Here is a 15,167-nt window from a genome sequence, read left to right on the forward strand (position 1 = left end):
GTAGAAATATAAAAATAAATGAAAAAATCTCTGGCAAAGCCTTGCCTGGCCACAAAGATGCTGAGAGTTGTCTTTAATTTTACCAGATTCCTACCAGACCTATCAGATCTAATCCAGACCCCTATCAAAAATACATTTAACTGTATGTAATTTAGACTGACAGCGACTGAAGCAACCTGTCAAATATTGCTCTACATTCTGATTTTTCTTCATTTGTTGTTGGGTTTTCTTTCTGTTTGTCTGTATTTACTCTATGCTGTGTCCTGGTCACTCCCTGGGATGCTCTATTATCCCATACTTTGTTATGTAAGGATAAGTAGCATGCCTGTTGCAGCTGATTTTGCAAGGGACTACAAAATTCCCAACCCTGGGGAAGAATGTATCAACCTGGGAACTGGAGTTCTCAGGAAGAGAGGGTGCCCTCATTCCTCTGAAGGAAAGACAGAGGTTTTGTCATATACAAGAGGCAATGGCAGAAGTCTAGGAGAACTCTACGGAGAAGATGAAAAGAAAAGGAAGAGGTGGTGGCCATTCTGTAGAAACAAGAGGAATGTGTAATATTCACATTTTCCTTATACAAGTTTTTTGAGAATTACTGCTTCAAAGAACACATAAACAGCCTGTGATTGGCCTCTCTTTATGTCACCCGGGATCCCTTTGGGGTATGAGGGCACAATGGGAGTGCACACAGGAGAGAGAGTGACCTTTCCTAGTGCTGGACCAAGAGCTTAAACCTCCAGGCCAGGGTCAATGAGTTATTTTCTTCCCTTGGGGGACATGTGCTTGAGCTGTCTCATAATTAGACTCCTAAGCACAGAATTACTTTGAATGTAGGGGGTCTTTTTTAAATATATAAATTTTCCTCATAGATATGAATCTAAGTGAATTCAGGTGAGAACTGTCAGGCAGGCTGAAAGCCAGGAGGGATCCAGTGTGTCCCCAAATCTCTATGATGTCTATGAAGGTTTCCGAGAGACAGCAGTGAGAAGGCACACCAGGAGCTGGGGAGCACTCATGTGCGAAGAACAAGGAAGAGGATAATTTGGCCCTGTGAGAACAATAAAGCCCACTGAGGCTAAAAGATAAATTTCAGATTGTGGTTGACTTTGAAAACAAAAGAGATCCGTCTGTATTTTTTCCTAGACTCAACCGGAGTGGTGGATCCAAAGTTGGTAGAGTTATCATGGCGGAGCATCTTTGGCAGCAGTGTGGAGGAGGGACTGGAGTGCAGAGAGGCTTGAGGCCAAGAGACCAGTGCAGAGGTCCCTGCAGGACTCCGGGCTACAGACAATGAGGACCTCACCTCCAGTAGAGTGAGTGCTGTTGTAGAGACAGAGATGACAAGATGGGATGACTGGTTGGATCTCGGGGTTGAGAGAGAGAGGAAGGAGCTGAGGATATGGCTGAGGCTGGATGGATGGAGGTAGCTTCACAGAAACAAGGATCATACGGTTTTTGCTTGGTGGATCAGGGATAGTTTCATGTAGGAGGTGAAATCTGAGCTGGGCCAGGAAGGAAAGGTAGGAAATGTTTGGACTGATTGCATTCTAAGGACATTTCCAACTCTCCATCCCATTTACATTAGGAGATAAATGTCAGCTTTTAAAAAAAATGAACATTTATTAAGGGTCAACTTGTGTTGGGTACTGAGCTAAGCATTTTACAAATATCTCATTTGATCTTCACAGTAATGCTGGGAGGTAGGTGCATTAATATCCTTTTTTATAGAGTTGAAGAAACCAAGGCAGGCAGCATAAATGACTTGCCCAGGGTCACACAGCTAGTAAGTCTAAGGCTAGATTTGAATTCTGGTCTTCCTGACTCTCTACCCAGTGCACCCTGATAATCAAGGATGCAGAGGAGGGATTCCTTGCTAGCCCCCAGCCCTCTAAGAGCTGTACTTCTGGTTCCATCTTTGATCTTCTTCTACAATAGCACTTGGTACAACATTGGCACAGAGTAGGTTCTGAATAAGTGTTTATTGACTGACTGACTGACTTGACAATGTTGATACTAGGACAGGAATCCCCAAGTATGGTGAGATTTCCATGGAAGGCTGTCATCTATTTCCCCAGATCACAAATATGTGCTCACCAGCTTTCAACAAAATAATATTTCATAGGCAACCAGGTAGCATTTTGGAGAGAGCACTAGACTTAGAGTGAGGAAGGTCTGAGTTCGAATCCTACCTCAGACACTTATTTGCTCTGTGACTCTGGACAAGTCCTTTACCATAATCATTGCCTTTCCCTTTCCACACTCCAACAGCCACAGCACCTAGGCTGGCATCTGGGGCAGACCACCATTAACCGCTCAACGGGTAAGAATTCCCCATAGGAAAATGAGAAACCACATTTTCCATTTCCCACTGCCTCCAGAGCATGGAGAGTAGACAAGTGCCAACCTCCAAGTCCTTCTCCCTCCTCAGTCCCCAACTCCTGAGAGCTCGGAATGAATGACCTGGGCACAGTCTCCCTTGTATTCCATGGCAGCGGTCTGCAGTCTATACTTCCTGAGGGATGAATGTTCTAAAGAGTGGCAGGAAGGGTTAGTCAGAGAATGGTTCCAGCCAATCTCTGAACTCCAGGAGTCACGCAGACCCCAGGATCAGAGGTGGAATATAGACTCCTGGAAGGCAGAGACCGTCCTTTCCAGATTGTAGCTATATACAGTGCCTAGCGCATAAGAGACACTAAAAACCGCTCGTTAAGGGACTGATCCAAGAACTGGTTTAGAACTTAATGAAGGGAAAAGCCGGGTTCAAGGGCAATTTCCCTCCGATCCAAGGAGAAACCAGCGTCCTTGGAACTTAGCAAGACTAGCAGCAAACTCAAGATCCTTCTCAGGTCCTCATCAGGAAAACTCAGGGTTTCCCTCCTTCTGGGATGACTATAAATATCACAAGAGCAAAGAATGCTTTGGGGCTGAGCTTCTCCAGAGTAGCTCTCATTTTAAAGAAAGCAAGAGTTTTAATGGTATCTCTTATTTTGACATCAGCTTCATTTCCCATTGTACTCCTCCTCCTCCCTCTCTCGGAAAGCCATCCCTCACAACAAGGATAATTTAGACATATTAACATTCAGTAAAAAAAAAAAAAAGATAAATTAAAAAAAATTCTATATCATCTAGTATTCCATACCCATAGATTTCACCTCTCCAAAAAAGTGAGGGAGGTGCTTTTTTGTGTGTTTAAACCTTTACCTTCTGCCTTGGAATCAATACTATGTATTGGCTCCAAGGCAGAAGAGTGGTAAGAGCTAGGCAATGGGGGTTAAGTGACTTGCCCAGGGTCACCCAGCTAGGAAGTGTCTGAGGCCATATTTGAACCCAGAACCTCCCATCTCTAGGCCTAACTCTCCATCCACTGAGCTACCCAGCTGCCCCCAGGGAGGTGCTTTCTAATATATTTCTTTTGGAGTTCACTCCATCATTAAAATTTCATAGAATTCAATTTCAGCTGTTTGCTTGCTCTTTCAATTTACATTATTGTATGGGTAAGGAAGAGAGAATATGCATTTATTAGACATCGGCTGTGTGCTGAGGCATTGGGCTGAGTGCTTTACAAGTATTATCTCATTTGATTGTAGCTGATGTATATTTTTCTTTGTTTTACTAATTCTATAATAAGCTCCAGTTAAATAATAACCAGATCAGACATTGATTCAAAAGTTACAAAATTTTGGAGGTAATTCGAATTATATTCCTCACAATAAATTACTTTTCAAAAGTTTAAAAAATATGTATCTCCAAAACTCAGGAATCATGATAGAGATTATGAGATGAATGTGAAACTGATCAAGGATGCTGTCAATATTTCAAAATATATTTAATAGGAATTTCTATTGAAAATATTACAGAAGGAGGCTGTTAGGTGGTTCAATAGATTAAGAGCCAGATCTGGAAATAAGAGATCGCCAGTTCAAATCTAGCCTCAGACACTTCCTAACTGTGTGACCCTGGGCAAGTCACTTAACCCCCATTTCTAGCCCTTACTGCTCTTCTCCCTTGGAACCAGTCTACAGTATTGATTCTAAGCCAGAAGATAAGAAATTTTATGAAAAAAAGGAAATATAACAACGGTTCCTATTTCATACTTGTTCATCACAAGTTCAACAATCTTTCTGGGGAAAAAAATGACCTAAGGTAGTTACACTTAAAATCCTTTAAGTAGGGTGCTTCATTTGTATGATCAGTCATTTTCAGGCATATCTGGCACCTCATGACATCTTTCAGAGTTTTCTTAACAAAGATACTAGAGTCATTTACCATTTCCTTCTCCAGTTCATTTTACAGATGAGAAAACTGAGGCAAACAGGGTTAAGTGACTTGACCAGGGACACATCACTAGTAAGTGTCTGAGGCTGGATTTGAAATCAGGTCTTCCTGATTCCAGGCCAAAAACTCTATCCAATGAGTCACTTAGCTGGCCTCTGTTTCATGTAACATTGCATTAATAAGCTTTCTTAGACTTTAAAACTAAAATGAGTTGTCTAAGGCAAAGCTTTGTAGTAGATAAATATTGCTCATGTTATGGCATCTAATGATGTCTAAGAAAGGAACAATCAGGGGACCAGTGCTCCGGTATTTACCTAGACTTTGCATCAGTTCCTAGAAATCTTCCCATATTTCTCTGTATTCATTGTATCCATCATTTTTAATAGCCCCATAATCTTTCATTCCATTTATGAGCCATTTCTCAACAGATAAGGATTCTGATTGCTTTTTAATACTTTATAACTTTAAAAAAAGTACTGCTATAAATATACGTGTGTGTGGAATCTTTCTTCTTTTTAAAAATCATTTATCCCTCTGAGGTATGTAGACCTAGATCTCTAATAGACATTTTAGTTACTCTATTAGAATAATTCCAAATTGCTCTTTTTCCTCCTTCATTTCCCTTCTTAGCCTGGATTCTGTTATAAGGAAAGTGTGGAAGTCTGCACACTTCTCTCTGCAAACTTCCACACTTTCCTTATAATAGGACCTCCCTCTGGTCTGTGGGCTGCCTATGAGGAGTGCTGTCTTCCTCTCTCCCTCCACACCATCATAAAGAGCCCTAGCTCTAGAGCAAGTCCTTGCCTTTCTCTTCCCTTGTTTCCACTGTGTCCTCTGCAAGCCTCCTGTATTTTCATGAGGTACAAAGATTGCTGGATTCAAAAGGTCTGAATCAGAATGCACTCGCGCTCTCTCTCTCTCTCTCTCTCTCTCTCTCTCTCTCTCTCTCTCTCTCTCTCTCTCTCTCTCTCTCTCTGCCTGTCTGTCTGTCTCTCTCCCCCTCTCTTTCTCTCTCTCTCTCTCTCTCTCTCTCTCTCTCTCTCTCTCTCTCTCTCTCTCTCTCTCTCACTCCCTCTGTGTGTGTCTCTCTCTGCTTGTCTGTCTGTCTGTCTCTGTCTCTCTGTCTCTCTCTCCCCCTCTCTTTCCTCTCTTTCCTCTCTCTCTCTCTCTCTCTCTGTCTGTCTGTCTGTCTGTCTCTCTCTCTCTCTCTCTCTCTCTCTCTCTCTCTCTCTCCCTCTCTCTCTCCCTCTCTCTGTCTCTCTCTCTCTCTCTGTCTCTCTCACTCCCTCTGTGTCTCTCTCTCTCTCTCTGTCTCTCTCTCTCTCTCTCTCTCTCTGTCTGTCTGTCTATCTGTCTCTGTCTCTCTCTCTCCCCCTCTCTTTCCTCTCTCTCTCTCTGTCTCTGTCTCTGTTTCTCTGTCTCTGTCTCTGTGTCTCTATCTCTCTGTCGCTCTTTCCTCTCTCCCCCCCCTCTCACCATGCAACCTTGCAAAGGTAAACTAATGGAGCCTCAATTTCCTCACCTGAAAACTGGCCTCGATGACCTGCAGGACCCCTTCTGACTCTAAATCTAGGATCACAAGGTCTTCTACAAGTCCCAGATTATCACCCTTAAGTGTCTATTCTTAGAGCAACAGAATTTAATTCATTTCCCAATCTCCAAAGATCCTGTCCTTCCCAAGCCCTTCAATTGAATCATGTGCATGGGTTTTAACTGATAGAGTGTAATGAGAAATGTCTTTATCTTCCCAGCAAGCTTTTAGCAGTGTCCACATCCCAGAAGATATGCATTTGGTCCCCAAAGGAAACAGTCTTGTGAGGAAGAAAAATAGATAGGCCTCGCACCACCTGCTTCCACCCAGGCAGGACTGGACCCAGTAGGGAGCCTTCATCCACGTCTGAATTACAGGACTGAGGTCATGGGAAAAAGCCGCTTTTATTCTCTGGCTGGTGTTTATCCTGTTTTTAAAATCTATTGTCACATCTCCCAGAAATGGCCACATTGCTGCAGCTTTCTTACTCTTTCTCCTTCCCTCTTTTAACTCAGATCAGGCTGGGGGGGGGGGGCGGGAAATGGGACACTCTTTGGTGCCAAATATTGGACTTTGAAGAAATCTCCACCCCTCGGGCTCCAAACAGTATCTTCTTTGTCTTTCTTCTGGCTTCCCCCCAATGGAAGAGCTGGTCTTTTTAGTTTGCTCGAGTTTGTTTCGGATAATTTTTAAAGGTTGTTGTTTTTTTCTTCAAGAGTGATGCAAAATATACTACCAAACATTACTGCAGACTCCTAAACATGTTCAGTAACCACTTCCTGTTGGGTTAATTTCAATGAACACAATATAACTTGAAATTTTTCCCATTTCTGTTGCTACCCACCAAACGAATCTTTGCTATACCTTCTCTGGCGAGTTCCTACCCTGCTTTGTCCTGGATAGATTTCCATTGTCAGTACCTGGGACAAGAAGGCACAAGAAAGATTTCGGAGAAATCCCCAGCATTTTACAGCCTTTTCTCCTTTCACTTCTCATGTAACATTCATCTCTCCTCCTACCTATGGAGTGTTACACTTGTATTATGTAGTTTCCTTTAGGCACTACCAAACTGGGAAGCCTGACTTGAGTTCAGATCTACTCAAATTAATGCTCACAAGCCCCCACCAGTTTTCTCTTAATGGACTAATAAGTCATTTCAATTCAGAGCAAACTACATTTAAAGAGCATAGCAATCTTTGGTCAAAGATAAGAAATATCCCCTCTATATATACTCAAATTTCTCACAGGCTACCATATCACCAGAAAGAAAAAAGATGTGTGCAGGGGAGTGAAAAAAAACCCAAAAAACATTGGATTTGGAGTCCGAGGACCTGAGTGCTAATACTGTCTTGGCTACTTATTCCATGTATATCCTTTCATCTCAAAAGATTTCATCATCCTCTATTAAATGGATGGTTTGGACTAGAGTTTTTCTCAAGTCCTTTTCAGTTCTAAATGTATGACCCCACGAATGGAGTGGAACACACATAGTATGAAAATAATGCATGGAGAAGGTATATCTATATGGAACACCAGGAACAGGAAATGCATATGACAAGAAAGACTCATGTTAACTAAGGTAGCATTCTCAATGGAGCCCTTCTCTACCTCCAAGTGATGTGATCATGCTGTTCTCTCCACTAAGCTGGAATACTTTAATGATCTCTTATCTTTGCTCTATTGCTTACTCCTGGCATTGCTGTTAAGCTACTTTCTCCTGCCAATTGTTGGTCTTCAGCTGCTGCTAGTCAGCTATTATAGTTCTTTTATGAGGCAGGCTCCAGCCAGTTAACCAGGGAGATCTTTACTCCCCTAAGTCTGACTTTTAACTCCCAGATTTTTGCCTAAATTGAGTCTACTCTTTGATTTAGAGTGAGAAAATGCATTTCAATTTATAGCTAGTGCCATGATGCTAACCAGAGTCCATGAAATCTCACTCTAGAACTCAAGAATCTGTGTTCAACTGGACATCTTCACCATGTTTCCTTGCCACTTAAAAAAAAGTGATGCCCTTCCTACTATTAAGATACAAGGAAAGTGAAGTCTTGAGGGCACAAATTCAATGTAGATTAGGTAAATGATAACCTTATTCAATAAGTGCTGGCATAGCTCTAAAGCATTTTTTAAATTTTTCTCTAGGAACTTTGTTTCATTTTTTCTTGGTCTTCAGGTTCTTCTATTGACCTGATGTCCATACAATGACTTGGGGTAATTAAAGGGGTGATTAAACTTTCTTGCTGGGTCATCCCATTTCTAGTCCTTCAGTCTCTGAAGAAAGAAGGTTCTTTTTTTGTCTAGACTCCAAGTCATCACTTTGGACACCCAAAAAGTAGTTAAGTAAAGGTTGGCAAAGGAGAACTATTCCAAGATGGCAGATGGGTGAACTGCTTTCATATCACTTTCAGCCTCAAGTGATACAATTTGAAGGCTGCACAGACTAGCTTAGCTACTCCAGGACAGGTCAGTCAATTGATAAACATGTATTAAGTACCTAAGATATGCAAGGCATGGTGCTAAGTCCCAGGGATAACAAGAAAGGCAAAAGACATCACAATCTTAAACATTCCTGAGTAATTCTTATGAAAGGATAAAAGAAGGTTCACTCAGGGCTAGTTTGAGTTAGACTAACTGAATGGAAGATCACAGAGAGGCCCTCCAAGACTGAGTCAGGGGAAGAAAGGAGCTCTTTAGCCTGAGGGTGATACGGCCCCTAAGCTAGTTAGGTGACACCATGAATAGAGCACTGGAACAAGGTCCTTCTTCCAACTTGGTCCTCCTATTTGAAGACAGCATCCTACTCCTCCACTTCCCAGCCACTAAATCTTCTGTTCTCTAGCCTAATGCTCCCGATTTCTTCAAGCAATTTTTATATGCCATAAATAAGACAAATGCCCTTCACCATCCCCATGTCCTCTTACTGGAGCTCTCCAGACTTAGAGCTGAAAGAGCCCTCAGAGACCCTCTAATCCAATTCCCTCATTTTAGAGACGAGAAAACTGAGGCCCAAAACATTGAAGTGACTTGTTCAGGGTCACCCGGATAGGAAATAACAGAGTCCTGTTGACTCCAAAGTCAGCTCTCTTTCCACCATATCCCCATTGCCTCTCAATCTAAAGCCTTCTTTAGAGCTTTAGATATTTCAGGGTCTAGCTGACAGATTGTCTTGCCAGACATTTTTACCCATAAATTGTTTTTTTTTTTCTGTTCTCACATTATATTTTCTTTTTTCCAGATTACATATTGGTTTAATTAAAATTTTGCCAGATCTTGAGAATATCCTTGTTTTGAGAAGGGAGGGGTGCTATTTTTGCCTCAATGACCCCCATCAACGCTCTGCTGATATGGACCAACATCATGTCTGTAATAATGCAAATAACTGTGTGTGCAGATGTCAGGCTCAGCCCGTGGTCCCCCTTTGGAGTATTTTCTCTCCTTCCTGAGTCTCTTAACAAAGATCCACACCTGGATCTCATTGTGAACTCTTTCAGAGAATCTTAGCCCTCTGGGATCCCAAGAACATTGGGGGAGGAGCTTCAGCTGTCCGGAGAGCTGAGTTTTCCCACACCTGGCCTCTGCTTTTCCCTCTGGTACCCTTCCCTGATGACTCTTAAGTCTTTATTTGGCTCTCTGGGCCCCCACTCATCCAATAAGCAAGAATATATGAAAAACCTACTGTGTGTCCAGTGCTGGGCTAGGGGCTGGGACAACCAATAAAGGAATCTGGGAGCATGATTAAAACATCCCGAAGCTGGAAGAATTAGGGGAGGGGGTTCTTTGGGGGAGGGGTGAAAGAGGAGAGTTTGCAGTCCTGACCTGCAATTTCAACTCCCTCCATTAATACAAGTCAGCGACTTCTTAGAAACTAAGACTATTCAAGAACCAACTAGAACTACTGAGAGGTGGAGTTGAGAGTTTGTGTAGCAGGCAGCCACCAATAGGAATAAGACCCCACTGAGGGAGAGCCCCTATGGGGGCAGCAGAACTACGGAATAGGGAGAAATAGCCACCCACTGGAGAACGAAGGAACTAAGATGGCATCAAATAGCAGATTTACTCTATATTGTAGAGCAGATAGAGAGCTTAACCTGGAATCAGGAAGACCTGGATTCAAATCCCATCTCAGATACTTCCTAGCTGTAGGACCCTGGACAAATCATTTAACCTCTGTTTGCTTCATTCCTCTTCTGTAAAATGAGAATAAGAATAGTACTTCCCAAGGTTCTTGTGTGAATCAAATGAGAAAACAATTACAAAGCACTCGGCACCATGCCTGGCAGGTAGTAGGCACTATATTCATCTTGGTAGTAGTAGTAGTAATTGTACTACTACTACTAGTAATAAAAATAGTAGTGATAGGAATAATAGGAATACTAGTAGTAATAGTAATATTAGTTATAGTGGAAGTAATAGTGGTAATAGTAATGTTGTCGTCATCATTGTCTTCATTGTCGTTGCCATCGTAGTAGTAGTAGTAGTGATGGTGGTAGTAGTGGTAGTGGTAGTAGTGGTGGTAGTAGTAGTAGTAGTAGTAGTAGTGGTAGTAGTAGTAGTGGTGGTGGTGGAGGTGGTGGTGGTAGTGGTGGTAACGGTAGCAGTAGTAGTAGTGCTGGTAGTAGTAGTAGTAGTAGTAGTAGTAGTGGTAGTGGTGGTGGTGGTGGTGGTGTGGTGGTGGTGAGCTTCCTGGGACTCCTTGGTAAAACAGAGATCTTTCTCTCATTCTCAGATCTCAAACGAGGGTTGTCCTCCCAAGTAGCCTCACGGGGAGATTCTACACTCCTCCTAATAATGCCTTCCTTGCTGCAGACGTTTTTGGAATCACCTTTGGAAGAAGCTCCCTAAAGGAACTAGAAATCCACCGTCACACTGAAGCCACCCGAGTGTTAGGGGTGCGATGGCTCACCTCGGCCATCTGCTTTATTGCTGAATGAACAGCCGCCTGGCTTATTTCTTAAATATGATGCTTCTTCCAACACTGAAAGCACCCCGGCTCCAAGGAGGTTCCCAAAGACATGCCCTGTGAAAAGTAGAGCCTCTCCTCGTGACCGTTTGCCGAGCGACTGACCCTCCTCCAGGTCTTAAAGTGACTCAGTCTGTTTCCAAATGGCTTCTCTGACCACCTCCATGCTCCTACCCGCCATGTCCTCCCTCCTCCTCTTGGCCTCTTGGAATCCCTGGATTCCTTCAAGACTTAACTCAAGTGACGCCTCCTGTGGGAAGCCTCCCCTGATCACTCCCACCCCACCCTATTCAATGATGCTCTTTATGTCTGAGATTACTTTGTATTTCTTGTACATTAGAGAGGCAGTAGATCAGAGTCGATAGGAAGCCAGCCTCCAAGGCAACCTGATCTGGGCTAAGAGTCGCCTCTGGTGGATACTGGCTTAAAGACCTTGTCATTCATTTTTTATTATTATTTAGTCGATGGGTCATGTCCAGCTCTTTGCACCCCATTTGGGGTTTTCCTGGCAAAGATACTGGAACGATTTGCTACTTCCTGCTCCAGCTCATTTGACAGATAGGGAAGTAAGGTAAACAGTTAAAAGACAGCCAGTATCTGTGGCCGGACTCGAATTCAGATCCTCTTGACTTTATCCACTGAACCACTTAGCTACCCCTAATTACCCCTGGCAAATCAGTCAACTTCCCGGTGTTGTAGGGCAATAGTGTGAAACTCAAATCGAAACAGGGTCCACTAGATACACAGAAGCATCCCTGCGGGCTCCATGTTGACTTAGAAAACCACAGATTTTTAAGGTTTCTTTTTACTACGTCGGCACATTAAAATCACGTAGGGACTGCAATTTACTCTGGTTCAGGCTGCCCCCGCCCCGTTCCCCCATTTGGCACCTCCTGGCAGTTCTCTAAAACCAACAAAGCAGGTACCAATCTGCATCAGAAGAACGGCTCTCCTCACCCGGGAAAGCAGGTCGAGCCCCTTCTCATATATTTTACGATCTGCTTCATCTGAAAGTGAAGGGGAGAAGTGACCGTGTCCCACCCCCCTTGTTAGGCTGTCTGCCCAGGATTGCTGGAAGAAGCCTCTACCCAAGCAGGACTGCCTTAAGCGGGACAAGTCGATGGTGTAACTCCTAGGGGTTGCTTTCCCATTGGAGGTCTGGAACTGGTGTGAGGAAGGAAGACAGAATCTGCCTGGGATTGGCTTGCATCATGGATGGAAAAAAAAAAAGCTCCTGGATTGGACTTGCTGACCCAGTAGGGGTCTGACTGCTTTACGAAAGAAATCTCGGGATTGTCCTTAGAAATGGCAGACCCACCCGTACAGGTGGACCAAGGTTAAGTCGCTGAGGATTACCCTGGTCTTTCCCATCCACAGAGAGTGGGTGGCAGTTAGACCCAAATAAAAAAGGCTCAGAAGAAGACCAGGAGTTGAAGTGGGAAACCAAAAGGCGGCGGCTCACCTCCTTGTCATCCCACCTAAGCTAATTTTGTTTTCTTCTCTGAAGGAGAGAAATCAGATCATGAAAGCTTGTCTTCACCCTTGGGATAGAGAGAGGAAAACCGGAAAGCCTTTCCTTCTGCCTGCCACGACTACCTCCCCAGGACGAGTTCAAGGCATTCCACTCACGACACTAAACTTGATTCTCAACATTGATTGTTTGGTTTTTGAAGCATCTCTTTGTTGAGTTAAGAAGTCCTAAAGAGGATCCAGTTATCCGGGTCTTTGGGCCAAGTCTTGCTGGGTGCTCTAAGCTGGAAGTTCAGTTTATGCGAAGCAAGTGGAATTGTGTGTCCTTATTGCTTTTCAAGGACTTTTCGAAGGCCACTTGATGATTCACAGAACGATTTCCTCACTGCGCACCTATGGGAGAGGCAGCCCAAATAATATGATCTCCTCTTCCCAGTTTAGACTCAGGGAAGTTAAGGGATTTGCCCAGGAGCAGACAGCTAATGAGGACCGAGTCCCGACTTGTGGTCTCCTAAGACTTTCCCCAAATCCTCAGATCACAAAATCTCAGAGTCCAAAGGAACCTTGGAGTCCATTGAGTTAATCAATGTGTTGACTTCATATCTACAAGTAAACAAATATTCTATCTACTGGTAGTATCTGTTAGATTGTTTGTAGTTTTTTCATGTCTAATATTAATTTTCAAATTAATCAAAGGGCAGCTATTCATCATGAGATAAAAAAATGATAGCAGCCTATTACCCAAGAAGACTTAACCATAGGAAATCACACAAAAGGGTGGTACACCTGGAAAATGCTGATTTTCTTGGGGTAACTCATACGTGACCAAGAATATTCTCTACAAAGTCTTCAATCACTGGTACCCAAACTCCTCTTGAAGGCCTCCTCCCTCCTACTTGAATCCATTAGCTGAGAACCCCCCCACCCCCACCTCCTGAAGCAACTCATTCCACCCTGGCGAACCTTTAATGCCTAAGATGTTTTTCCTTTCTTTAAACCCACATTTGCTTCCCTACAACTTCTACGCATTGGCTCTAATTCCTTCAAACCACCCTCAAATGGCATGATCTCAAGGACCTTTCCATTGGAGCAACCTTCTTCTAGATGTTCTCCCTATTATCAATGGCCTTTCTAGTAAGTAGCCCAAAATTGAATACAATTCTCCAGGTGTATTTGAACCAAAATAGCATATAGTGAAATAAATTACTTGCCTCATTTTGGATGCTTTAGCTCTCATAACTCAGTCTAAGATTATGCTATATTTTAGGGAGCTGCCATATCATTCTATTGATTTATATTGAGCTTTTAGCCCACTGAGACCCTCAGATCTTTTTCAGATAAATTTTTATCTAGTCATGCTTGGCTCATCTTATACTTGAGTTGCTGCTTTTTTGGAAACTTGTTAGCCCAGGAATGTGATAGATTAGTGTTGACTGATTATTCTTTAATTCTCAAGGAGGATAATTTGGTTTTTACTCATCTTTGATATATTAAAAACTTCCAATGAAGAGATTAGTTATCAAATTAGCCAGACCAGCCAAAAGGTGTGCCAATATGAATACAATCTACTGAATTGCTTATTATTATCAACACTTGGGGCTTGGATATTTCCAATTCCTTTCATTATCTCATCTGTTGGGATATGAGATCATGTTTTCCCATAAATACTCCATAAAGAGCTATCCAGTTAAAGGGAAGTCTTCCTCTCAGTGTTTAATATCTCAGAGGAACCAATGTAGCCCTCACCCTTTCTTTCTCTATTGCCTCTTGTTATCACAACATAACCAGCATTTTTCAGAAATATACACCCTTTCATGCCATCTTACAAGTCAATCTTCTTTGGCAATATGCCATTATCTTTTTTTTGTCCATCATAAATTGCTACCCTTTGGGTTATTGGAAATATTGATTTTTCAAAACTTAATATCAGACATTAAGGAAAAACAGACTGCAAATAGACACATAGACAATCTTTTCATGTGTAGATATGAAGTATACACATTGATAGTTTAGCAAATCCAAGAAATCCAACAAACTGATGGGGGCAATCCTTCCCCTGACACAGATTACAGATTGTCTCCATGTTCTCATTCTTTGTGATTTTTGTCAGCATCTTCCCATACTTTTTCCCATGGAGAATATTCCAACCTGCTACAGGACTTCCTGTGTGTTTTTACGTTTTGTGAGTATCTGTACTCTCGCCATACATCTCTTGTCCTTGGCCTCAGAATTAGAAGCAATGAGTAGAAATCATGGTGACGTAGATGTAAGGTTGATATAAGGAAAGATTTTTCCTAAAATTGGAATTCTCCAAAGAGGAAGGAGCCCCCTTAGGGAAGACTGAGTTCCCTCTGACTGGAAGGTTTCAAGGAAAATCTGGGTGGCCACTTGTGAGAGCATACTTGTTCAAGTACCAGTTGGACTGGATGACTTCCAAGATGCTTCCTTCATCTCAAGAAACCACAAATCCTGTGAATCTTTGCATATTCTCCTAGGGATGCTACATCACTCTGAATTAGGGAACATCCTTGTCTTAGAAGAATCAAAATTAGTTGATAACCCAAAGAACAAGGGCAGAGTGGGTGCTCATGGGAGTAGGAGGAGTATACTAACAACAATGGGCTGTGTGTGAGGAGTGTTACTGTAAAGGAAGCCATTAAGTATAAAAATGATTGAAAAAGAAGATGGACAAGTGTTATAAAAACAACGGATGAGAATATAAGACAAGTTCAGGAGACTCATGACAAAAAGGCTATCTACACCAAAGAAGAAATTGATGGAGTTTGAATGTATAGAGAAACATACCATTTTTCACTTGATTTCCTTCATGAGTTATTTTCTTATAGAAGCCATATGATGAACATGGAAATATGTATTGTGTGATTAGCATATTGTATAAATTATATCATGTTACCTGACATCTTTGGGGCCAGG

At 42.5% G+C, this 15,167-nt stretch overlaps 1 long non-coding RNA gene across 1 annotated transcript; it reads left to right on the forward strand.

Moving 5' to 3' along the window:
• Positions 1-408: 408 nt before the first annotated feature.
• LOC103096824 (uncharacterized) lies at positions 409-12,835 on the forward strand. Its single transcript, XR_470590.3, has 3 exons — positions 409-1,050; positions 1,144-1,313; positions 10,530-12,835. It is a non-coding gene; the product is annotated as an uncharacterized LOC103096824 (long non-coding RNA).
• Positions 12,836-15,167: the final 2,332 nt, after the last annotated feature.

The sequence above is a fragment of the Monodelphis domestica genome, chromosome 7 (genome assembly GCF_027887165.1).
Source record: "Monodelphis domestica isolate mMonDom1 chromosome 7, mMonDom1.pri, whole genome shotgun sequence".
Lineage (NCBI taxonomy): Eukaryota > Metazoa > Chordata > Mammalia > Didelphimorphia > Didelphidae > Monodelphis > Monodelphis domestica.